General features: G+C 45.1%; 1 protein-coding gene and 1 long non-coding RNA gene across 6 annotated transcripts in view; one reads left to right on the forward strand and one right to left on the reverse strand.

Moving 5' to 3' along the window:
- LOC130294411 (serine/threonine-protein kinase BRSK2-like) overlaps positions 1–25653 on the reverse strand; it is a 409324-nt gene that overhangs the window by 334965 nt on the left and 48706 nt on the right. The window contains exon 1 of one of the 5 annotated variants that reach the window (XM_056544142.1): positions 7875–7894. The exons of 3 other annotated variants lie outside the window; for them this stretch is intronic. The gene's annotated coding sequence lies outside the window, so the exon portion shown is untranslated. Of the gene's footprint in view, positions 1–7874; positions 7895–25653 lie in introns of those variants that run through there. One more of the 5 variants, XM_056544143.1, reaches the window with a different exon arrangement.
- LOC130294412 (uncharacterized) lies at positions 13232–17035 on the forward strand. Its single transcript, XR_008848491.1, has 3 exons — positions 13232–13302; positions 13382–13639; positions 16799–17035. It is a non-coding gene; the product is annotated as an uncharacterized LOC130294412 (long non-coding RNA).

Consider the following 25653-nt stretch of genomic DNA (forward strand, 5'->3'; position numbering starts at 1 on the left):
CCTATTTAGGAACCAAATCAGTAATCACTTGGCAAATCATCTTAAAGGGGTATTCCAGGAATAAAAAAACAGGCCTTTTTTCTTTCAAAGACCTCTCCCTGTTTGTCTCCAGTTTGGGTGTTGTTCTGCAGCTCAGTTCCATTGAAATCAATGGAGCCAAGTTGTAATACCACACCCAAAGTGGAGAAAAGGAGGGTGCCGTCTTTGAAAAAAAAAAGAAGCCCTATTTTTTTTATTCCTGGAGTACCACTTTAACAAATGACTGTATAACTGGCTATTGTAAAAGCATATTCCTCAGTCCTGCAGAGAATGGCAAAATTTGCACTTTTCGGGTATAGGATCTGCTGAATATTTTGCTGCACATTTTCTGCTGCTAATTTTGCTACCCATTGAATTCAATGGGTAGCAAAATCACCTGCAGAAAATATGCAGCAGATCCTGTACTTGTAAGGCTAGGTTCACAGTGCAGAATTTCTGCTGGAGATCGAGACGGCATCGCTAGGACCGAGCAGACTGCATTGCTACCCCCATAGACTGCAATGCATTTCTGGGTGGATCTTTTGGGTGATCTGCTCGGAAATGCATTGCCATCTATGGGGACGGCAATGTAGTCCGTGCGGTCCTAGTGCCGCCGGCTTGATCTCCGGCAGAAATTCTGTCAAGAAATTCCACAGAGTGAACCTAGCCTAAACCTTAGGTTCACACCACATAATTCCCAAGTGGAATTCTGCTTTGAAATTCCGCTCAGAAATTCCGATGCAGTTGAGTTCCATTGCTGTCAATGGGTTTCCGTCGCACAGTGCTCACTCTGGAATTTCAGTGACAAGAGTATTGCGCGGAATACATTGCCGTCTATGGGGACCACATGGTTATAGTGCCAACTGATTTAGTTGGTGACGGCCGCCCTCAGAGTTTCTGCAGTGTTAACCTTGCCTTACAGCCCCTGCTGAATTTTCTCTGTGGATCTGCAATCTGTTCACACTAAGGAAATGGTGAGGGAAATTATGAAAGACTAAGATTCCAACAAGTTCAATAGTCTAGATCAGTGGTCTACGGCCAACGGCTGTCCGGGCATGCTGGGAGTTGTAGTTTTGCAACATCTGGAGGTCCGCAGGTTGGAGACCACTGGCCTAGATAGTTGCCGCCAAAGTGTTTTATGACTATTTTTTCATGCATTCCCTCTCACTAGTAGCAAAACAAAAATGGAGCTTCATCTTACTTACTGTCATTGTTCTCCAGAGTGCCCACCATTCATACAACAAGATTCTAACCACTTCGTGGAGCAAAGAATGCACCATATATTAAAAATCCGTTGGAATAAGTGTTACCTGATGTAGTTGAACTTTTGATCTTGGAGAGCCCAATATCTCTGCTTGCAGTCATTAAATTATTGCCTACTTCTATCAGATAAAAATCTGTCTGGGGATTTGATTATAACACAAGTGTTGTACCGGCCAGTTCCCTCTTCTTAGCTGACAGGAGTGGCACCCAGTGTGATCTTGTGCTGCTGTAGCCCATCTGCTTCCAGGTTGGTGTTTTCATCTACACAACTGTCGCTCATTGTTTTTTTTTTTGGTTGTGTTCAGCAGTTTCTGAACTACTCTGACCAGTCCGTCTGACACTAACAACCATGCCACGTTCAAAGCCACATAAATCCCAATTCTTCCCCATTCTGAAGCTGGGTTTGAATGTCAACAAGTTGTCTTGACTACGCCTACATGCCTAAATGCCATGTGATTGTCCAATTAGACAAACAGAGTTAATTTCTAAAATTTTCTTTAACAGCACCACCCCTGTCCGCAGGTTGTGTGTGGTATTGCAGCTCATTTTTACTGAAGGTAATAGAGCCAAGTTGTTATACCACACATAATCCTGAGGACAGGTGTGGTGCTGTTTAGCTATGTTTCTCTATTCCTGTACAACCCCTTTAACAAATTACTAAACAGATATACATATACATATATATATATATATTTTGAGTGTTGGAGCAACACAAACTTCATACAACCTGCTTTATAAAAGATGTTAAAGGTAAATGGAAACACTATACAGACATTAAAGGAAAACTCCAGTGGAAACAAGTGGAAAATAAAGGTTTTCAAATCAACTGGTGCCAGAAAGTTAAAGGGGTACTCCAGTGATTTAATTTTATTTTATTTTTTAAATCAACTGGTGTCAGATTTGTAAATTACTTCTATTTAAAAACCTTAACCCTTCCAGTACTTATTGGCTGCTTTATGCTCCACAGGAAGTTCTTTCCTTTTTTAATTTAGTTTCTGTCCAGCCACAGTGCTCTCTGCTGACACCTCTGTCCACGTCAGGAACTGTCCAGAGCAGGAACAAATGCCCATAGCAAACCTATCCTGCTCTGGACAGTTCCTGACATGGGCAGAGGTGTCAGCAGAGAGCACTGTGGTCAGACAGAAAATAAATTCCAAAAGAAAAGAACTTCCTGTGGAGCATACAGCAGCTGATAAGTACTGGAAGGATTAAGATTTTTAAATAGAAGTAATTTACAAATCTGTTTAACATTCTGGCACCAGTTGATTTAAAAAAAAAATGTTTTCTACTGGAGTACCCCTTTAAACAGATTTGTAAATTACTTTTATTTCGAAATATGAAGCCTTCAAGTACTTATCAGCTGCTGTATACTACAGAGGAATTTCCAGTCTGACCACAGTGCTCTCTACTGACACCTCTGTCCGTGTCAGGAACTGTTCATATTAGAAGCATATTACACACCATAATATCAGTTCATTCCTTGAGGTCTGATTTCCATTATTATTGCTATTTACATTCTTTTTGGCACTTTGGGTATAGTGCAACTCTGAATTTAGCATAATTTTTTAGTGTGTAGCCACCCATTTTCCTCTCCTGCTCTGGATAGTTACTGACACGGACAGAGGTATCATCAGAGAGGACTGTTGTCAGACTAGAAAGAACTTCACAGATTTCTCTGTAGTATACAGCAGCTGATAAGTACTGGAAGGATTAAGATTTTTTAATAGAAGTCATTTACAAATCTTTTTAACTTTCTGGTACCAGTTGATTTGAACACATTATTTTTCCACCGGAGTTCCCCTTTAAGCTTTAAATTCCTAAGACCAAATGCAAAGATTGAGCCCACTGTTACTAAACACTGAAGCCACCAAAGCCCCAGGGTCGGAGTAGGACTGCTACCTCTGCAACCAAATACAGTGACCCCCCGACCTACGATGGCCCCGACATACGATAATTTCAACATGCGATGGCCTCTCAGAGGCCATCGCATGTTTAAGGCAGCATCAACATACGATGCTTTTTTATGTCGTGGCCATCGCATAAACGGCTATCCGGCAGCGCAGACTGCTTCAGCTGCCACCGGATAGCCGTTTACGGTGCCCCGTGTGCTCTGGTGATGGTCTCCTACCTGTCCTCGGGGCTCCGGAGCGTCCTCTTCGGGATCCCCTGCATCGTCAGCGCTCTCCATCGTCGTCATCATGTCGTCGCGCACACCGTCCCGTCATCCAATAGGAGAGGCGTGCGTAGTGACGTGATGGCGGCAACGTGAGAGCGACGATCCCGGGGAACCAGAGACGTCCAGAGCTTCGGGGACAACCCGGGGACACGATCGATGGAGGGTGACATCCAGGGCAGCGGTGACGAGCGGTGACGGTCCGGAGCGGTGGGGACAGGTGAGTACGACTTCCTATTCTTTCCATTGCATGGATCCCTCAACATACGATGGTTTCACCAAACGATGGTCCATTTGGAAGGATTACCATCGTATGTTGAGGGACCACTGTAGTTACACCTCTCTGACTATTCATTAGCAATGGCCTTTCATATACCTTCACTTTTTAGGGGAAAGTGTTTACCTGAAATGTTGTTATAAACTTCCTAAAGACTAATATCACAGGGGGAGAGGACATGGAGAAAGTGCTGACCCCATTTTTTACTTGGCAGGACACATACATTGTTTTATGAATAGAGAAGATGCAGTCACAATAAGCCTACAGCCTTCACACCAGCCCCTCTCTCCTCCCTGGAAATGTTCCTGTATCTTTCTGATGGAGCCAGGAGACCAAGTGCGCAGAGATTGATGTCCTTGTGCCTGTTATCTCCCATTACATCCATGCACAATGCTGCAATACAATGCCGAGCCATCTATGGCTAGAACAAGCAGTCATTCCTGAGTGTACAGCGCTGCGGAATCTGTGTGCGCTATACAAATAAAAAATTATTATTAATATTATTAGTATTCTAAGAATAAATACCAATAGCTGCACCAGAACTGTCTTATACTTTCTCTATATTTAATATCTTAAAGGGGTACTCCAGTGAACAACTTTTTTTTTTTTTTTTAATCAACTGGTGCAGATTTGTAAATTACTAAATTACTTCTATTAAAAAATCTTAATCCTTCCTGTACTTATTAGCTGCTGAATACTACAGAGGAAATTATTTTCCGTTTGAAACACAGAGCTGCCTGCTGACATCATGAGCACAGTGCTCTCTGCTGACATCTCTGTCCATTTTAGGAACTGTCCCCATAGCAAACATATGCTGTTCTGGACAGTTCATAAAATGGACAGAGATGTCAGCAGAGAGCACTGTGCTCGTGATGTCAGCAGACAGTTCTGTGTTTCAAAAAGAAAATAATTTCCGCTGTAGTATTAAGCAGCTAATAAGTACAGGAAGGATTAAGATTTTTTAATAGAAGTAATTTACAAATCTGTTTAACTTTCTGGCACCAGTTGATTTAAAAAAAAAAAAAAAAAAAGTTTTTCACCGGAGTACCCCTTTAAATCTTTTATATAGTCTGAAGCGCCTGTGCATGGCACAGATTATAATGCATGTATATGTCTATATGTCTAACTCTAATGACGTCATGCTACGCTCCCTCCATTCATGTCTATGGGAGTCGCCATGCCCCCTCCCATAGACATGAATGGAGGGGGCGGGGCTTGATATCACTAGGGGGCGTGGGCGTGACATCATGTCCCTGTCTCGGAGGCAGCATTTGGCACAGAATGCCGGGGGCTTCACCGAGATGGCAAGGGTCCCCAGCAGCGTGACCCCTGCGATTATACAGGATAGGGGATAAGATGTATAAGGCCGGAATGCCCCTTTAACTATGTACCTAGAGAAGACACGATGTTGCACGGTCAGCAAATTGTGTTGGAACTCCTGCTATAAAAGAAGGATTCCAAGCTGAGGCAAAAATATACCTGCACGGCATAATCTGAACGCAATGGCGTAACTTGATGCTTTTAAGTCTTGATGTAAAATCCCACCCCCTACCCCAACTCTGATGTTTCATTTATAGCCCTGCTGTCCATTTATGTGGACCCCTGAGGCACCAAGGCCCCATAGCTTCTGCAACCTCTGCTCCCCCTATGGCTACACCCCTGGCTGAAAGCAATTAAACATCTATCTCGGATTTTTCGAACATTGCAGCAAACATTTGTTTCAGATCCCTGATTTATCTCCTAATGTCATATGTGAATATATTTATGTATATCATCCATGCTAAGCAGAAATACCTTGAAAACATTTACAAATGTCATATGAATTATAAAATGCAGCTTATAACCCAACACCCACACTGAGTACATGATCCACTGGGATTCTTTTTCTAATTTGTTTTAGGATAGGGTTACATGAGCCGTATTTTGAAGCATATTTACTCAGCTGATTTTGCTACCCACTTTAAAGGGGTACTCCCGTGGAAAACTTTTTTTTTTTTTACTCCTTTAAGGGTAGAGTCACACGTACCATAGTTTGCTGCGTATTTACTGCTGTGTATTTTCCTATCCATTAAAGGGGTACTCCCATGGAAAACCTTCTTTTTTTTTTTTATCAACTGGTGCCAGAAAGTTAAACAGATTTGTAAATCACTTCTATAAAAAAAATCTTAATCCTTCCAGTACTTTTTAGGGGCTGTATACTAAAGAGAAATCCAAAAAAGAAATGCATTTCCTCTGATGTCATGACCACAGTGCTCTCTGCTGACCTCTGCTGTCCATTTTAGGAACTGTCCAGAGCAGCACATGTTTGCTATGGGGATTTTCTCCTGTTCTGGACAGTTCCTAAAATGGACAGCAGAGGCCATGACATCAGAGGAAATGCAGTTCTTTTTTTGGATTTCTCTTTAGTATATAGCCCCTAAAAAGTACTGGAAGGATTAAGATTTTTTAATAGAAGTGATTTACAAATCTGTTTAACTTTCTGGTACTAGTTGATAAAAAAAAGAAGGTTTTCCATGGGAGTACCTCTTTAATGGGTAGGAGAATACACAGCAGTAAATACGCAGCAAACTATGGTACGTGTGACTCTACCCTTAAAGGAGTACTCCACTGGCCAGCGTTCGGAACATTTAGTTCCGAACGCTGTGTGTGCGCTGCGGGGCTTGGTCACGCCCCTTGTGATATCACGCCACACACCGTCAATGCAAGTCTATGGGAGGGGGCGTGCTTTGAGGGGATGTGGCGTGGCGTCACAGGGGGCATGGCCGACCCCTGCAGCGCACACACAGTATTCGGAACTAAATGTTCCGAACGCTGGCCAGTGGAGTACTCCTTAAAAGTGTAGGATATTTGTTTAAATTATCTGGCAACTGTGTAGCCCGATACTTGGCTGAGACTACAGCGATCCGGATACAGAATTGCCGTAAGTCCGATAGATTTGCATTAGACTTCAGGCAAATCCATATCCTGATCACTGTAGTCTTGGGCAAGTCTCTGGCTATGAAGTTGTTGGGAGTTTTAAACCATAGCACTATCTGAGGTACGCTTTATACTAAAGAATAATTAAAAGAAATGGCGTAGCCAGTAAAGGGTGAATGGCGAAGGCCTGAGTATTGCACAAAAACATGAGACAAAATGTACAATAATAGCCCCACTGAACCAGTAAAGAGAGGCAATTATCCTCTGGATGCACAGTTGTCTGAAGATGAAAAAAATATATATATATATGGCTGGTGCAATAAAACTCACCTCCCCCAATCCTCCTTACTAGAATTAGGATGGTTCCCGGTTTTAGCTTGTTGCTGCTTCTTCCTTGTTCTGTTACTAACTCAGGTGCGACACTACTGCAGCCAATGACTAAGCGCAGAAGTTCTTGTGGGGACAACATATAACAGGAACAAGGAAGACGCAGTGATGAGCAGGGACTGGGAGTTGTCAGCTGTGGAGGAATGGGGAGGTGAGTATAATTGTTTTATTTTTATAACTACCCCAGCCATCTATAAGTTTATCTCCAAACAAACCCTTTAGCCCTGCTATTCATATCAAGAATTCTTGTCCTGAAAGTTATCCGAACCTGTAAGACATGATTTATAGAACCACTTGAATGATAAGTGTTTTTTTAGAGATGAGGTAAATCATTGCCCTCCCAATCTCCTGTATTTATAATTCTTATATGTGTGTACAGCACCATTTACTGGCAGGAAAACAAGTGATCAGGTGTATTGAGCGATCAGTATTCAAGATCCTCTCTTCAGCCTCAAGCCTCTTTTATTTATTAATATTATTACAGATTCTTAGGTCAATTCACTTTTTCCTGGATGTCTAAATAATAGATGTACATGGCTAGGACTTATAGTCTGTATGTAGTATGTGACATGACAGCTGCTCACTATATTTTACCAATCCCATCTTATACTGAGGTACAGACCATGGTGGCACTTTCTAAATAAAGTCTAAATATAATGTGAATGGCTCCAGGGGAAATATCCAGTATCCATTACAATTATGCTAGATTAGAAGTGGAGTCTATAAAAGCCAATTCTATAAAACAATACAGGGCATGTATAACTGTATGGCATAACCATGATATAGAAATCATTTCCTCACCACAATACAGTATACAAATGTGGTATCACAGTACTGTACCTTGTGTAATAAGTCCCCAAAGTCAGAGTTCCTCCGCACTGATAGGATGCTCTTAGTGGGATAACCCCTAGTCACCTCTTCCTTCTTTAATTTTATGTATATATTTTATATATTGTATAGTGTAAATGTTGCTTCCAGGACCTTAGGTCACATGATTAATAAGTATGTTGTTCTGCTAAGGTTAAGGACCTTCCAGGTGATGTGCTCATGTCACATGATGTACCACAATGCTTTGTATTAGTACTGACAGGTCTGGGGGACCAATAAGCTTGAAGCCTGCCCCTTTAGATATAAGGGCGATGTTATCCAATCCTCGCTCTCTTGGGTTCCGGACTAGCAGAGAGAGAGAGAAGCTCCGTGTATACCTTCAAGACAAATCTAGGCCTGAAGCCTGCTAACTTCAGCCGAATACAAAACCATGAGTTCAATCTAACTCAATCCTAATCCTACGTGACTGCTGGACCTAATCAATGCTCCTAAATCCAGTGGAACAGCGTAACGCAAATCCTTCAAGCTTATTCCCTATAAGGTCCCAACAAAACCTGTGAGGAGCCTAAAGTCCGATCCTCTGTAAAGACTGTTACTATGTTTAACCTGCATAAAACCTGCAGTAAAGTTATCTTCAGTTTACTAAAATTCCAGTTGTGGACAATCCTTTATTCCTCCCTATCGTTCCTGGACGGGTGGCGGTAGGATACATATACAGAGAGGAACCCGCACCCTGGCGTCACGATAGTTAAGGGTTAATCCAACACCCTTTCATCACTGCACAGCTACACCCTACCTACCCTACACCCCCAAGCTACCACACAAACTTGTAGTAATATAGGTATAAAGATAGGATTCCGCAAGGAATGTAAGTAACTACAGAAAAGCACATAATGAAACCCCAGGCATAAAATTACAGAATCTCACAGATAAAGGATGGTCATCCAGCTTTAAAGGGGTACCCCACCCCAAATTTTTTTTATTTAATCAACTGGTGCCAGAAAGTTAAACAGATTAGTAAATTACTTCTATTTAAAAATATTAACCCTTCCAGTACTTATCAGCTGCTGTATACTACAGAGGAATTTTTTCTTTTTTTAAAGGGGTACTCCGGCGTTAAGACATCTTATCCCTATCCAAAGGATAGGGGATAAGATGCCTGATCGCAGGGGGTCCGCCGCTGGGGACCCCCGTGATCTTCCACGCCGCACCCCGTTAGAATCAGTCCCTGAAGCGTGCTCGCTCCGGGTCTGATCACTAGCGATCATGGGGAAGGAGCATAGTGTTGTCACGGCTCCGCCCCCGTGTGACATCACGCTCCGCCCCCTCAATGCAAGCACGCTCCGGGGGCTGATTCTAACCGGGTCTGGCGTGGAAGATCACGGGGGTCCCCAGCGGCGGGGCCCCTGCGATCAGGCATCTTATCCCCTATCTGTTGGATAGGGGATAAGATGTCTTAGCGCCGGAGTACCCCTTTAACTTCCTTTCTGTCTGATCACAATGCTATCTGCTGACACCTCTGTCCATTTTAGGAACTGTCCAGAGTAGGAGTAAATCCCCATAGCAAACCTATCCTGCTCTGGGCAGTCCCTGACATGGACAGCCCATGGAGATGTCAGCAGAGAACACTGTGGACAGACAGAAAGGAAGTTCAAAAATAAAAGGACTCCCTTTGAAACATACAGCAGCTGATAAGTACTGGAAGGGTTAAGATTTTTAAATAGAAGTAATTTACAAATGTGTTTAACTTTCTGGCACCAGTTTATAAAAAAAAAAAATTTTTTTCCAGTGGAGTACCCCTGTAACTTCATAACCAATACACACATCACAGATGTGACATAAAGTATTGTTTGTTTGTTTGTTTATTTGGTGAATATTCTGGCTTCATGAAATATACCTTAAACAAACAAAGGAAAAATATGTATGATATTCAAGGTGAAGTAGTGGAAAAACATATGGAATCAACATGAAACCTTGTTGCTCTTCCAAGGACTTCTGTTAATTCCACAATGTATTGAAGTCTTTGACTTTTGGACTTTACATATGGAAAACAATATTCTACATCAAGCTTTTTCCAAGTGTCTGTAAGAGCGGTGGTAGATCAGCTCCGCAGCCTTGTCGAGGATTTCTACCACAAATTTTCAATCAGCCATGACATTGACCTTATATGTCTATTCTGAAGAAAAACATCAGTTCTGTTCTGTGACAACATGCATCATTCTACCATTTTTCTAACAATGGAATGAAAAAAGTTCCCAAAACCTCTTTATACAGCTGCGCATTTACTATTGACGTAATGATTGCCATCTTTCCCACTCTTAACTTTATACATGCACTAAATTGCTCTCACAGCTCGCTGGGAACAACCAAGATCTTTTGCCACACTCAGTGTTATATTTGCATCTTGAGAGAGTTTCTAATCCTTTTATGGTTTTTCAACTAACAACTCTCTTCTTGGGGCAATGTTTTTCTTTTTTTTAGATAAGTCTATAGCTCGATAGAATCTGTAACCACTTTCCCTTTTAATTGGAGAGTTATTTATATTTCTAGCCGATACTTGTTTTATAAATTCAGATTACAAGGAGATTCCATAAAATTTTCCTCAACTTAAAGGGGTACTCCATTACCTTGCTGTCGGAGCTCCGCTTTCCAGTGTCTGGAAGTTATTGTTCCGAACAATGTGTGTGCAGGCTTCCGTGTTCAGGGCCGCCTCCTCATGACCGCCTCCTCATGACGTCAAGCCCACCCCCTTATGGCGTCACGCCCGCCCCCTCAACGAAAGTCTATGGGAAGGGGGCGCGACGGCCTGCACACACATCATTCAGAACAATAACTTCCAGATGCTGGAAAATGGAGCTCCGACAGCAAGGTAACGGAGTACCCCTTTAATATGGAAAAAATACATTAGTAATGAAAATACTTTATTTTTATATGTTTGAGGTAAATTTTCTGAAGCCAGAATGTCTAGCTAGCAAATTAACAATGTTTTGTGTCATATATGAGATCTGTGTATTTAGGGTTGTATACACTGTATTTAGCATGGTTTTCTGTGTCCATAGGGAACCTTTACATGAGACATGCACAGTGGCTAGCTATCTGCTTATGAGACCACTTTCCACATGCACAGATCCAGCATACTGTTATTTGGATCTGTTGCTCAATGTTTTTAGAAGTGACCACAGACTGGGGTGGCAATCTATAGGACCTGTTATATCACCTCTACAAACCCAGAAGCACTGCACGGCAGGGACCAGAGCTACATGACACTGGCAGAGGTGCAATAGTTAAGAAAATTAGGGTGGTTTTCTTTTAATTTCCCCATCCCTGAACATTTGTAAAAAAAAAATAAAATACTGCCCGGACAACCCCTTTAAATGGGTAAAAGAATCTACAAGCAGAACTGTCATAATAAGTTGTCCTTAGTATAATAAATCGGTGGGGATACGGACCTGGAGAATCCCACCAATAATCAGAAAGAAGGGGCCATGGTACTGGCAAAGTATGTCTGAATAATGCTTTTACAGTCAAAACTTTTTAGCAGCTGTATGTTACGGAGGAAAATATTTTCTTTTTGACTTTCTCTTTTGTCTTGTCCACAGTGCTCTCTGCTGACACCTGATGCCCGTATCAGGAATTGTCCAGAGCAGGAGGAAATCCCCATAGCAAACCTTTTCTGGACAGTTCCTGACACGGACAGAGGTGTTAGCAGAGAGCATTGTGGTCAGACTCCAGTTGGCTAATTTTTGACCCGTATTCGGTTTTGTGACTGGACCTAAAACCGTAGTATACTACAGTTTTAGGTCTGGCAGGAAACCCCATACGGGTCAAAAATGAGCCGACCGGAGTCACAGTTTGACTCTGGTCGGCTCATCAAAGTAAATGGATTTCAGTGCCGGTCCAGCTGGGGTATGGGAGTGCCCGGTTTCCCCCCCCCCCCCCCCCCCCCAGCCGGATCCGGCAACCGTAGGCTGAAAACGAGGTGTGAATGCAGCCTTAGAGCCTCCATTTTTTGACCAAGTGTGCTGCTGCAACCTTCTTTTTTGTATACTATTTGCCACAGCAACATGCACCCGTGTATTAGGTAGTTGTTCTGGCTATTTTTCTTTTTGTTTTTGCTGTGCAATTTAGGGGGAGTGGCACCCTCTCTATCCGTGCACCCCTCCCTGTTTCACAGGAGGTGAATGTCACCATGTCAGAGGCCATATGCCCAGCAGAGGGGAGTGAAATGACGGTCAGGGTTCCATCAGAAATTAGGCCACCTCCGCGTGGTGGATGGGGGACATGTTTTGATCAAGCCTCCATTTTTTGACCAAGAGTGCTGCCGCAACCTTCTTTTTTGTATACTCTGTATTTACTCCAGCAGCGTGCACCCGTGTATTAGGTAGTTGTGCTGGGTATTTTTTTTATCCTTTTTTTTTTTTTTTGTTTCTCCTTTTCTTTTTTTTTTTTTTTTTTTGCAGGTCAATTTAGTTGTCAAGCTCTAGAATAAAATTTGTAATTGACTCTGAATGACATAAAAATAAAAATGAAGCCATACTCACCTGACCTGATCCCTCTCCTCTGAATTACAGTAACCCGGCAAAAACTGTCCACTCAGCCAATCACTGACAGCAGCAATGACCTGCTTTGGCCATTGATTGGCTGGAGAAGGCAGTAGCTTTTGGGAAGAGTGGTGTGTTAGAGTGTTGGAATCGTAGCTGGGGGGATCAGGGCAGGTGAGTATGACTTATTTTTTATATTTCACCTTGAGCTCATTTTAAAATAAAATCCTGGGGCTGGGCAACCCTTAGGGGCTAGGCACATGGCAAAGCTACAGAAAACAATATCTACCACAGAGTTCCTCTGTGAAACAAAAAAAAACAAAAAAAAAACAATAGTGTTAAATGCTTCTACAAACGTATTTATTTATAAACCTGTCACATACATGACTGCGAGAAATGTGCACACTGGATTTTATTCTTATATGCAACTTTTAAAAAATACAGTAGTAACATTTGTCACCCACTGTACACCCAATTTTTATAAACTGACATTCAGAACAGAAATAACTCTAAATTCTGACTGAAATGGTGAAATAAAATTAAAAAAGACACTAGTACTCCTAAAATACATTGATGTGTTAAATAATTAATGTGTTGTAATAATACAGAATGCCACATCAGGGGCAGATAAGGTACAGTATTGTCTATGGGCACTGCATTATGGATTCTTACGACACATTCATAATGGGGGAGATTTATCAAAACCTGTGCAGAGGAAGAGTGGTGCAGTTGCCCATAGCAACCAATCAGATTGCTTCTTTCATTTTCCACAGGCCTCTTTAGAGGCCTGTGGAAAATGAAAGAAGCAATCTGATTGGTTGCTATGGGCAACTGCACCACTCTTCCTCTGCACAGGTTTTGTTAAATCCCCCCCAATGTGACCGTCTGTGAGCCCTAAGGTGGGTTTTTACCTGACAAGGCAATTGTGAGTCCATTTGTTCACATTGCTGATCTGCAATATGTGAATGACTATTACAGGGTTTCATCTGAATGAATGAGAAAGATTCCAGCGCTGGCAATAGGTAAAATGATCTGCGGGAAGAGTGAACTCACTTTGCTAAATGTACATGGTCTGCAATCAATGGGTTGAACAGACATGAGAAAAGCATGGCTCAGCAAAAAGATAGCAGAGTTATTAGAGGAAAAGGCTGGACTTACGATTTAATGGAGTAAAATAACCTGCAATATAAATCTGCAAGCTGATAGAAGTAGAGAAATGATAAATCAACCGAAAAGGTAACATTTAAGCATTGCATTTTTTTAAGTACACAGCCAAGCAAAACTTTAGACAATAACTTTATGTTGTACCAATATTAAGTGACTTGAAGGGCTTGGCATGCATTATTAAATAGCATCTGCTGCCACATTTGTCCACAGGCCATGTCTGGTAATGCAATTCAGGCCCATTCACTTCAATAAAGATGAGCTGCAAGATCAAACACAGGCCTTGGCCTTGATCCTTGACCACCTCCTGAAAAGGAGGCTAAATCGAAATGACAAATATTTACCATGCCATATATATATATATATATATATATATATATATATATATATATACACACAATACAATGTCAAAATAATACTAACCACAAGTAAAGTCAATGCCAAATTATCAGAAATGTATCATTTGGGACGTTTTCACAGCTTTCTTTTAAAGGGGTATTCCGGCCATAGACTTCTTATCCCCTATCCTTTGGATAGGAGATAAGATGTCTATGGGCGGAATACCCTTTTAAAGGGGTACTCCGCACCCCTAGACATCTTATCCCCTATCCAAAGGATAGGGGATAAGATGTTAGATCGCGGGGGTCCCTCTGCTGGGGATCCCGCTGCCGAGATCTCGGCTGCAGCACCCACCTGTACGGCTTCCACCTCACACCAGCAACGTTGGAGGCTTCGGATGCCGACCATAATGGCGGAAGAGCGTGATGTAACGACTCCGCCCGTGTGACATCACGCCCCGCCCCCTCAATGCAATTCTATGGGAGGGGGCGTGATGGACCTCCCATAGACTTGCATTGAGGGGGCGGGCCGTGACGTCACACGGGGTGGAGTCATGATGTCATGCTCTTCCGCCATTGTGGTCGGGATCCGAAGCCTCCAGCGTTGCTGGTGTGAGGTGGAAGCTGTACAGGTGGGTGCTGCAGCCGAGATCCCGGGGGTCCCCAGCAGCGGGATCCCCCGAGATCTGACATCTTATCCCCTATACTTTGGATAGGGGATAAGATGTCTAGGGGTTCGGAGTACCCCTTTAAGCTTGCACTTTATTTTAAGGGCCAATATCAGTTGCCCAAAATGTTTCCCATTGTTGCATGGTTTGATGAATTTGCACATATTTTTTCAATGCACTTTTCTTGTTGCATTGTTTGTACGCCACCAATTGAGTGAAGTAAAGTTGTGGGATAATTCAGAAACTTTGTATATAATAATAGTTGTCACTCATTACACCTAAACAACGCCCCTTTCATATTAAGTGTCTAAAACACAGAAAAGCCCCAATTATTGAGCAAAATGAGCCTTCAAGCTTCAAAAAACCTGCAATTGATCTGAAATGTTGCCTGTAGCCAATGGGTGGGGAAAGAAATCACTTTTTTTTACCTTAGCAAGACTTGAAAAATACCCTAATGTGGGGCTAAAACATTTGATGCCATGTAAATACAAGTCAATAGTAAACGAATAGTAAACGAGTAAAGGAGAAAAAATTTCCCCCGGAACTAAGGCACTAGGCTGGCCCAGCCGAATGGAGGCACACATGCCAACAAAAACATTAGTGCTGAATTGGCTATTACAGTACAGCACACTTTTGTCATAGTATTAGCGCAGATGGAGCCTCCATTCCGCAATTGGTTTTAATCAATCAGGAGACAGCAGATCATACTGAATCCTGATTGGATCATTGGAGTGGGCCTTTGCCTGTGACATCAGATGTCTGCCTGTGCACTAAAGACTGAGAGCGCCTTGAAGCAGAGACATCTGATGTCACAGACAAAAGCCCACGCCAATGAGCAGGGATTAGGAGTGGACAGCATGGCAGCAGGAGTAGGGATTGGCAGCAGGATTCCTGGTGGTCAGAGTTTAGATTTAGCCCAGTGTCTACATCAGGCACCCAAACCTGCACCTGCACCTGCTCCACAGGTGTCCATGACCCTAGGCACGGCCTTGATATATGTATAGACTCATTATCAGAGTTTAGTTAGCAAAGTGTTTTACGCTACATTTAGTTTTTGTACTGCGTCTATTCCACTTTTAGGGTATGTTCACACTACTGAATTCCGCGGTGTGAACTTAACATTAGTGTGAATGGGTCTCCGCGAGACCCGTTCACACTGCAGAATTTCAGCGGCGGACAATTCCGCCGCTGAAATTGTTCCGTGCAAAGAAAGAACAAGTTCATTCTTTGCGCGGAAGTCCGCGAGCACTGCATAGCCGTTGATGGTGACGGCTCAGTGCCGCGCGGTCCTTCCGCCGCCGCCGGCTGCCAGTCTCAATCTTCGCTCGCTGAATTCAGCGAGCGGAGATTCCGTTCACACTCTGTAGTGTGAACATACCCTAAGTCTATCTATCTGTCTAGAAAAACCAGAAGGTAGCAGCACACCGTCAGAGCGATAAGTAGTGGGTGCAATTCAGTGGGAGTCCCAGGTCATGAGGCTCCAAAAAACACATAGATGCAGGAACACTGCAGCACTCCGGTACTTGTGGTAAAAATCTTGTAAAAGTGTTTTATTCCATCAAAATGCAATGGGCACCGTTTCAGCTGCAAGCATGCAGCCTTGAAAAAGGCTGCATGCTTGCAGCTGAAACGTTGCCCATTGCTTTTTGATGGAATAAAACACTTTTATAAGATTTTTACCACAAGTACCAGAGTGCTGCAGTGTTGTTGCATCTATATCTATCTGTCTAGCCATAAAATGTTTTTTCCAATGTATTTTGACCACCCTGTCAGTAGTTTTATATAAAAAATACCGGCCATGCAATGGCTGGTATTTATTCACCCAATCCTTCAACTCCCGGAGTATTGCACCATATACTATACCAGTGTTTCCCAACCAGGGGTGCCTCCATCTCTTGCAAACCTACAACTCCCCCGCATATCCCGTGATGTCACGCATATATAATGAATTATGCAAATTAGCATGGCCAGTATTTTTTTGCAACCCTGGTGGCAACCCTAGTCATAATAAAGGTAAATTTAGAGGGTTAAGACTGTGTCACTTTGCCTGCAAGGACCATGCATCCTCACCAGCCACACAACCTTCTCCCATCTGCAAGTATCAAATGATTGGCTCTGTTGGGTCAGGTAAAAGCAGAACCCATTTGGTGGCACAGTTGCTTTGTGAATGCTGTGAAAAGTTGACCATCTGCTGACCTGTAACTTGCTTTTTACTGTCTCCACAGTCCATAAAAAACCTGATTAATTGGAAGAGCTAACAGCTGAGCTCTCCGCAGTGCTACTGTCTTAATTCTCCATCTGGAGGTGGAAACAACCTCCCCAACAACTTTATTTTTCACATAAGGAACAAATCATTTTTTTCTTTGTATTCTGGGGACCAGTGAATCTTACTGTTCCGTTCACTGTCCGTATCCATAGTAAATCTAGCGGCTTCTGTATAGCTGACGTGAGCGCTCACCTGCTCTGACATGGGCTTTGTTATTTGCCGCACTTTTATGACAGCAGAATAGATCTTATATATACTAAACTATTGCCACAATTGTGTATGTTCTTCTCACATCAGTGAATTACACCAGTTCATTGGGAAAGAGGAAACTATGTGCATCAGTGCGGAGTGTGTGTGGGGGGGGGGGGGGTATCAATAGTCATGATAATTCGTGCAAGAATAGTTTTCACTGCTTTGATGTCATCATATCAAGCATTAAAAAGGAATGGAAATGTGGCACTCACAGTCCCTGAAACTTATCTTCTTTATTTTGTATATAGAATATACAGCAAGAGGTAAGCAGGGGTACGGACAGGCAGGGCAGGAGTGTTGTAAGGCCCTAAAATGAACCTCTTTTGTCCCCTATAACACCTTTATTTTTCCATATACAGGGCTATATGAGGGCTCATTTTGTGCACCGTGATCTCTATGCCCTGTGATCTGTCTTTTTTCATCGGTATCATGTTTGTTTAGATAGGATTTATTTGTCACTTTTTATTCATTTTTTTCTGCTATATGAAGTGAAAAAACTATTTGGACTGTGGTATTTTTGACATTTACAACATTCACCAAGTAGGATAAATGATGTGATAAGCAGTAGGAGAATACTTGTTATGTGAAGAAGTAAGGGTAAGGATTGGGCAAGCTTAGTTGTGTGGCTTAATGAAAAAATTGCCACTGTGAGGTGCAGAATTGCGTCTTATGTAGTTCTGCATTTGCTCCTCCCCTAAGCTGCCCGGAGATTGCAGGAGATACAACGAGGGGAGGGGAAGGCAAAGCTGGGCAGGAGGCAACTCTTCACCTCCCTCAACTCCCTCCTCACACCTCCCTCAGCTCCGCTCCCTTACACAGCTCCCTCCTTGCTCCTCCTTCAGCCCCGCTCCCTTACACAGTTCCCTCCTTGCTCCTCCTTCAGCCCCGCTCCCTTACACAGCTCCCTCCTTGCTCCTCCTTCAGCCCCGCTCCCTTACACAGCTCCCTCCTTGCTCCTCCTTCAGCCCCGCTCCCTTACACAGCTCCCTCCTCGCACCTCCCTCAGCCCCGGTCCTGTACACAGCTCCCCCCTCGCACCTCCCTCAGCCCCGCTCCTGTACACAGCTCCCCCCTCGCACCTCCCTCAGCCCGGTCCTGTACACAGCTCCCTCCTTGCTCCTCCCCCAGCCCCGCTCCCTTACACAGCTCCCTCCTTGCACCTCCCTCAGCCCCGCTCCCTTACACAGCTCCCCCCTCGCACCTCCCTCAGCCCCGCTCCTGTACACAGCTCCCCCCTCGCACCTCCCTCAGCCCGGTCCTGTACACAGCTCCCTCCTTGCTCCTCCCCCAGCCCCGCTCCCTTACACAGCTCCCTCCTTGCACCTCCCTCAGCCCCGCTCCCTTACACAGCTCCCTCCTTGCACCTCCCTCAGCCCCGGTCCTGTACACAGCTCCCTCCTTGCACCTCCCTCAGCCCCGCTCCCTTACACAGCTCCCTCCTTGCTCCTCCTTCAGCCCCGCTCCCTTACACAGCTCCCTCCTTGCACCTCCCTCAGCCTCGCTCCCTTACACAGCTCCCTCCTCGCACCTCCCTCAGCCCCGGTCCTGTACACAGCTCCCTCCTTGCACCTCCCTCAGCCCCGCTCCCTTACACAGCTCCCTCCTCGCACCTCCCTCAGCCCCGCTCCCTTACACAGCTCCCTCCTTGCTCCTCCCTCAGCCCCGCTCCCTTACACAGCTCCCTCCTTGCACCTCCCTCAGCCCCGCTCCCTTACACAGCTCCCTCCTCGCACCTCCCTCAGCCCCGCTCCCTTACACAGCTCCCTCCTCGCACCTCCCTCAGCCCCGCTCCCTTACACAGCTCCCTCCTTGCTCCTCCCTCAGCCCCGCTCCCTTACACAGCTCCCTCCTTGCACCTCCCTCAGCCCCGGTCCTGTACACAGCTCCCTCCTCGCACCTCCCTCAGCCCCGGTCCTGTACACAGCTCCCTCCTCGCACCTCCCTCAGCCCCGGTCCTGTACACAGCTCCCTCCTTGCACCTCCCTCAGCCCCGGTCCTGTACACAGCTCCCTCCTTGCACCTCCCTCAGCCCCGCTCCCTTACACAGCTCCCTCCTCGCACCTCCCTCAGCCCCGCTCCCTTACACAGCTCCCTCCTTGCTCCTCCCTCAGCCCCGCTCCCTTACACAGCTCCCTCCTTGCACCTCCCTCAGCCCCGGTCCTGTACACAGCTCCCTCCTCGCACCTCCCTCAGCCCCGGTCCTGTACACAGCTCCCTCCTCGCACCTCCCTCAGCCCCGGTCCTGTACACAGCTCCCTCCTTGCACCTCCCTCAGCCCCGGTCCTGTACACAGCTCCCTCCTTGCACCTCCCTCAGCCCCGCTCCCTTACACAGCTCCCTCCTCGCACCTCCCTCAGCCCCGCTCCCTTACACAGCTCCCTCCTTGCTCCTCCCTCAGCCCCGCTCCCTTACACAGCTCCCTCCTTGCACCTCCCTCAGCCCCGGTCCTGTACACAGCTCCCTCCACGCACATCCCTCAGCCCCACTCCTGTACAAAAGCTCCCCCCTCGCGCCTCCCTCAGAAGGAGGGACGTAGATCTGCACAGAGCCCTGCTCCTGTCATGGGGACGTAGATCTACGTAGATCTGACAGGAGTGGGGCTGTGCAGATCTATGTCCCTCCTGCCTTTGCCTCACCTCTCTGTATTTTCGGCAATATCTGGACAGCTGAGGGGAGGAGCGAAAGTAGAATTGCATAGGATGCAAGTCTGCACCTCACACCACAACATCTTTCCTTTATCCAAAAGTTGGGAGGTATGGTTTTTCCCTCTCTGAAGCAGGGCAACAATTAGTAAGTATATGAATCACAGAGAAGCTCAGAGGCACGAGGGTCTGGTCTTTCCTTTCAGTATTTATTTCCGGCAGAGATTCTTGTAGTTTGTCCAAATCCCCCCCCCCCCCCAGTTCCTATCTGCAGGGTGTGAATCTGTATATTCTAATAACGTGGAAGCCACACTGCACTAGGCCTAGCCTGAAGCCTTTGAGGGTCCTAGTTTACTACTATGGGACAGTTGTATACCTTTTCTCCTTTCATCTCTTGTCTTCAAGCATTATATGGAAAATATATTGAATTCTCCACAGGAGCAGCAGAGCCCCAAATGATTCTAGGTTTAGGCCTTGCTAGGCCTGTGCTCCCCGTAAAATAAACACCAACCAATCCTCTCTTGAAATCCTCATCAACTCTCTAAAACTTCCTTTCTTTCTTCCTATGTTATCTCTATCCCCACTCCTAGAATTGTATCATTCCTAAGTGTATAGTCTAGGCTGAATGAAAAAGCCTAAGTGTAATACATTGGTTAACCCCTTACCCCCCAGTCAACAAGTGATTTAAGTACAACTACAGACTTGGAAATATGAAAATTCCATATAACACAATATAAAGGTGCACAGGCATATAGGACAAAACATAAACAGTAAGACGCCAACTATAAATAACAGGCCCCGCAGGTTATGTAGTGGGAAGCTGCACTACCATATCTAAGCTGATTTCTTCATGTTTTAAGTATATTTCTACCATTAGTATATTAATGTGCATGGACGGCCTGCCAAGGAGATGCATAAAATATTCAACACAGCAGACAATGCATATGTTTGTCAAAAGGAGATCTATATCAATGGAAATCATTTCATGGCACATTATTTAGTCCTAGAGCTTCCTGGCGAATGACCCACATGGAGTGACTGCATGAGGTGATACGTATCTTATGTAGAACAAATGTCATTCTGTGATAAAGATACTGGCAAGTGTGAAAGACAAAAAGGGGAGTTTCACCTTAATTCTATTTGAAGGACTATTCTTTCTGGGCAGTGTGTTTTCTATTTCAATAGACTTTTACATCTTTTTTGGCAGCATATTTCATGATTTAAGGGGTGGTATGAGATTAGAAGAGTATGGCTGCTTTCTTACGGAAACAATAACGTTATTCTCCATTGGTCATTTGTCATGTTGCAGAATGGCTCCTTTCTTTTGACTGGAACTGACATCCAATACTCAAGCCCAATGACACGTGTAGCAATGTTTCCATAAAATAGCTGTAATGTTATTCTAATCTCTCTAATCTAATCTGAACCAATGTTAAAATTAGTATTGTTTGAGTTTGTAGGTTATCTGAATAGCTTCTCATTGTCATAATGCTAAGGCCTTGTTTACATGGCGGAATTTCCGAGCGACAAATTCAGCTCAGAAGTTATATTGCAGCAGAGCCCCATTGTTTACTGATTCTTTATTGAATTTTCGTTACACATTTGGCCAATGGCAATGTCCTCCAACCACCCATACAGTTGATAACAATGCTGATTTTTAAAGGTATTTGGAGTTACTAGAAGAATGGTTTCACCATGGCATCTCTTTGGCTGTGACTTTAAAGGGGTACTCCGGTGAAAACCTTTTTTCTTTTAAATCAACTGGTGCCAGAAAGTTAAACATATTTGTAAATTACTTCTATTAAAAAATCTTAATCCTTCCAGTACTTATTAGCTGCTGAATGCTGCAGAGGAAATTCCTTTCTTTTTGGAACACTGATGACATCACGAGCACAGTGCTCTCTGCTGACATCTCTGTCCATTTTAGCAACCATGCATAGCAGATGCATGCTAAGGGCAGCATGGTGGCTCAGTGGTTTGCACTGCTGCCTTGCAGTGTTGGGGCCTTGAGTTCAAATCCCACTAAGGACAACAATAAATAAAGACATTATTATAATAATGTCAGCAAAGGGCACTGTGCTTGTGATGTCATCAGAGAGCATTCCAAAAAGAAAAGAATTTCCTCTGTAGTATTCAGCAGCTAATAAGTACAGGAAGGATTAAGATTTTTTAATAGAAGTAATTTACAGATCTGTTTAACTTTCCGGAGCCAGTTGATTTAAAAGAAAAAAAGGTTTTCACCGGAGTACCCCTTTAAGGGCTTATTATGGTACATGAAAATTTGTGTTAAATCCATGTAATTTCCTCATCAGAGCCTTGACATAATTTCATGCAGAATTCTAGTCAAAGAACTGACATGTCCAGGAGGATTATGACACTGAATTTGCATGTTAACCACGTGGAATCAGCCTCAAATTACCATATTTTTTGCCATATAAGACGCCCTTTTTCTTCCCCAAAACTGGGGGGGGAAAAGTTGGTGCATCTTATACGGCAAATACTCGTTAAAACCCTGTCCTGTCGCGGCAGTCCCTGCGGCCATCAACAGCCGGGACCCGCGGCTAATACAGGACAACACCGATTGCGGTGATGCCCTGTATTAACCCTTCAGATGCGGCGATCAAAGCTGACCGCCGCGTCTGAAGCGAAAGTGACACTAACCCGGATGCTCAGTCGGGCTGTTCGGGACCGCCACGATTTCACCGAACAGCTTACAGGACACCGGGAGGGACCTTACCTGCCTCCTCGGTGTCTGCTCCGTCCCGGGATCCCCTGTATGGCTGGCACTCTCCTTCCTCGTCATTACGTCGTCGCGCACGCTGTCCCGTCATCCAATAGGAGCGGCGTGCGTATCGACGTGATGGCGGCGACGGAGAGCGAGGATACCGGGCAGCAGAGACGTTCCGGAGCGACGGGGACGCGGCGACAGCGATGGAGGGCGACATCCAGGGCAGCGGTTACTAGCGATGATGGGTCCAGAGCGGCGGGCACATGTGAGTATTACCTCTTATACCGGTGGTCTTCAACCTGCGGACCTCCAGATGTTGCAAAACTACAACTCCCAGCATGCCCGGACAGCCAACGGCTGTCCGGACATGCTGGGAGTTGTAGTTTTGCAACATCTGAAGGTCCGCAGGTTGAAGATCACTGTCCTATACTTTACATTGTATTTGGTTCAGAATCTTTATTATTTTCTGGATTTTTATCCTTTAAAATTGGGTGTGTCTTATATGCCTTATATGACAAAAAATACTGTACTTGGTGTTCAGACTACAGAAGTTCTGAGTTTCTGCTGTAGGAAAGATCAGCTTTTCTTTTTCTTTTCTTAGTTTTTTGGGGATAAATTTTGATTTCCGGATGGGAATGCAGTGGATTTTTAGCTTAATCTGTTGGGAATTATTATGGACATTTATCAACGGGTTTAGTCAGGTTTTCTCTACTATAATTGTCGCAAAATTGTCGCAACTGCGACTACACGATTTTTCGTGCGACATTTTGACTGGAAAGCGAGAAAAGCAAGTTTTCCTAAAATTTACTATGTAGTAATAATTTTAAAATGGACTACGGGTAGTCAGGTATTTATTAACTGCGACAGTCGCAACTGCGCAAAAAAAAGTCGCAACAGCGTTAAAAATTGACTAAATTTACTCCAGCTCAAACATGGAGCAGAAAAAGCTACTACCAAAGTAAAAAAGGAAAAATTGCTTACGTGAAAGAAAATTATCAACAGGCTGAAAGCAGTTGATAAATACGTCGCACATAAGCAAAAAAAAAGTAAGGAAAAAATTACTAAAAAAAAGAATACATAAGCAAACATTGATAAATGTCCCTCAATGTGTGTAAATATAGGAGTGTAAGGAAACAAGCTAGCTCGGCCCTATGGACTCCAGAGCAGCACTTGGAACCAGAGGTTCTGGCAGCTACCAGAGAGTACACAGTTTATCAATTTTCCTAGAGAAAAATGTCTAGATGCTGATATGAACAGAATGCCGTTGTTGCACAAGAAAAAATTATGAGGGTACATGCGAAAATTTTAATTTTGGTATAATGTAATATATATTTGTAATCCTTTTGGACATGTATGTTACCATACGATGTGCTTGCATGTTGCCGCATGTGCTCATCATTTTAAATAAGCTAGCACAGTAAACATGCATGTTACGCCTAGCGCTCCGGGTCCCCGCTCCTCCCCGGAGCGCTCACGGCGTCTCTCTCCCCGCAGCACCGCGGTCAGTCCCGCTGACCGGGAGCGCTGCACTGTCATGGCCGTCGGGGATGCGATTCGCACAGCGGGACGCGCCCGCTCGCGAATCGCATCCCAGGTCACTTACCCGTCCCGGTCCCCTGCTGTCATGTGCTGGCGCGCGCGGCTCCGCTCTCTAGGGCGCGCGCGCGCCAGCTCTCTGAGACTTAAAGGGCCAGTGCACCAATGATTGGTGCCTGGCCCAATTAGCTTAATTGGCTCCCACCTGCTCCCAGACTATATGTGATCACTGCCCCTGCACTCCCCTGCCGGATCTTGTTGCCTTAGTGCCTAGAGAAAGCGTTTACTGTGTTTGTCCATACTGTGTACTTGACCTCCTGCTATTGCCATATTGACTACGATCCTTGCTGCCTGCCCTGACCTTCTGCTACGTCCGACCTTGCTCCTGTCTACTCCCTTGTACCGCGCCTATCTTCAGCAGTCAGAGAGGTTGAGCCGTTGCTAGTGGATACGACCTGGTTGCTACCGCCGCTGCAAGACCATCCCGCTTTGCGGCGGGCTCTGGTGAAAACCAGTAGCAGCTTAGAACCGGTCCACTAGCACGGTCCACGCCAATCCCTCTCTGGCACAGAGGATCCACCTCCTGCCAGCCGAATCGTGACAGTAGATCCGGCCATGGATCCCGCTGAGGTTCCCCTGCCAGCTGTCTCTGACCTCACCACGGTGGTCGCCCAGCAATCCCGACAGATCGCCCATCTAACTCACCAGCTGTCGGAAGTGTCCACCATGGTGCAGCAACTTCAGTCGCAACTTCTGCCTCTGCTACAGCAGCAACCATCTCCTCCGCCAGCTCCTGCACCTTCTCCGCAGCGAGTGGCCGCTCCTAGCCTCCGCTTGTCCCTGCCGGACAAATTTGATGGGGACTCTAGACTCTGCCGTGGATTTTTGTCTCAATGTTCCCTGCATATGGAGATGTTGTCGGACTTGTTTCCTACAGAACGGTCTAAGGTGGCGTTCGTAGTGAGCCTTCTTTCTGGAAAGGCCTTGTCTTGGGCCACACCGCTCTGGGACCGCAATGATCCTGCCACAGCCACAGTCCAGTCCTTCTTCGCTGAGGTCCGTAGTGTCTTCGAGGAGCCTGCCCGAGCTTCTTCTGCCGAGACTGCCCTGCTGAGCCTGGCCCAGGGTAATTCTTCAGTGGGCGAGTACGCCATCCAATTTCGTACTCTTGCTTCCGAATTATCATGGAATAACGAGGCTCTCTGCGCGACCTTTAAAAAAGGCCTATCCAGTCGCATCAAGGATGTGCTGGCCGCACGAGAGATTCCTGCCAACCTGCAAGAACTTATCCATTTGGTCACCCGCATTGACATGCATTTTTCTGAGAGACATCAAGAGCTCCGCCAGGAAAAAGACTTAGATCTCTGGGCACCTCTCCCACAGTCTCCGTTGCAATCTACGCCTGGGCCTCCCGCCGAGGAGGCCATGCAAGTGGATCGGTATCGCCTGACCCAGGAAGAAAGGAATCGCCGTAAGGAAGAAAATCTTTGTCTGTACTGTGCCAGTACCGAACATTTCTTGGTGGATTGCCCTATTCGTCCTCCACGTCTGGGAAACGCACGCACGCACCCAGCTCTCGTGGGTGTGGCGTCTCTTGATTCAAAGTCTGCTTCTCCACGTCTCACGGTGCCCGTGCGGATTTCTCCTTCAGCCAAC

This window comes from Hyla sarda, chromosome 10, assembly GCF_029499605.1.
Source record: "Hyla sarda isolate aHylSar1 chromosome 10, aHylSar1.hap1, whole genome shotgun sequence".
Taxonomy (NCBI): domain Eukaryota; kingdom Metazoa; phylum Chordata; class Amphibia; order Anura; family Hylidae; genus Hyla; species Hyla sarda.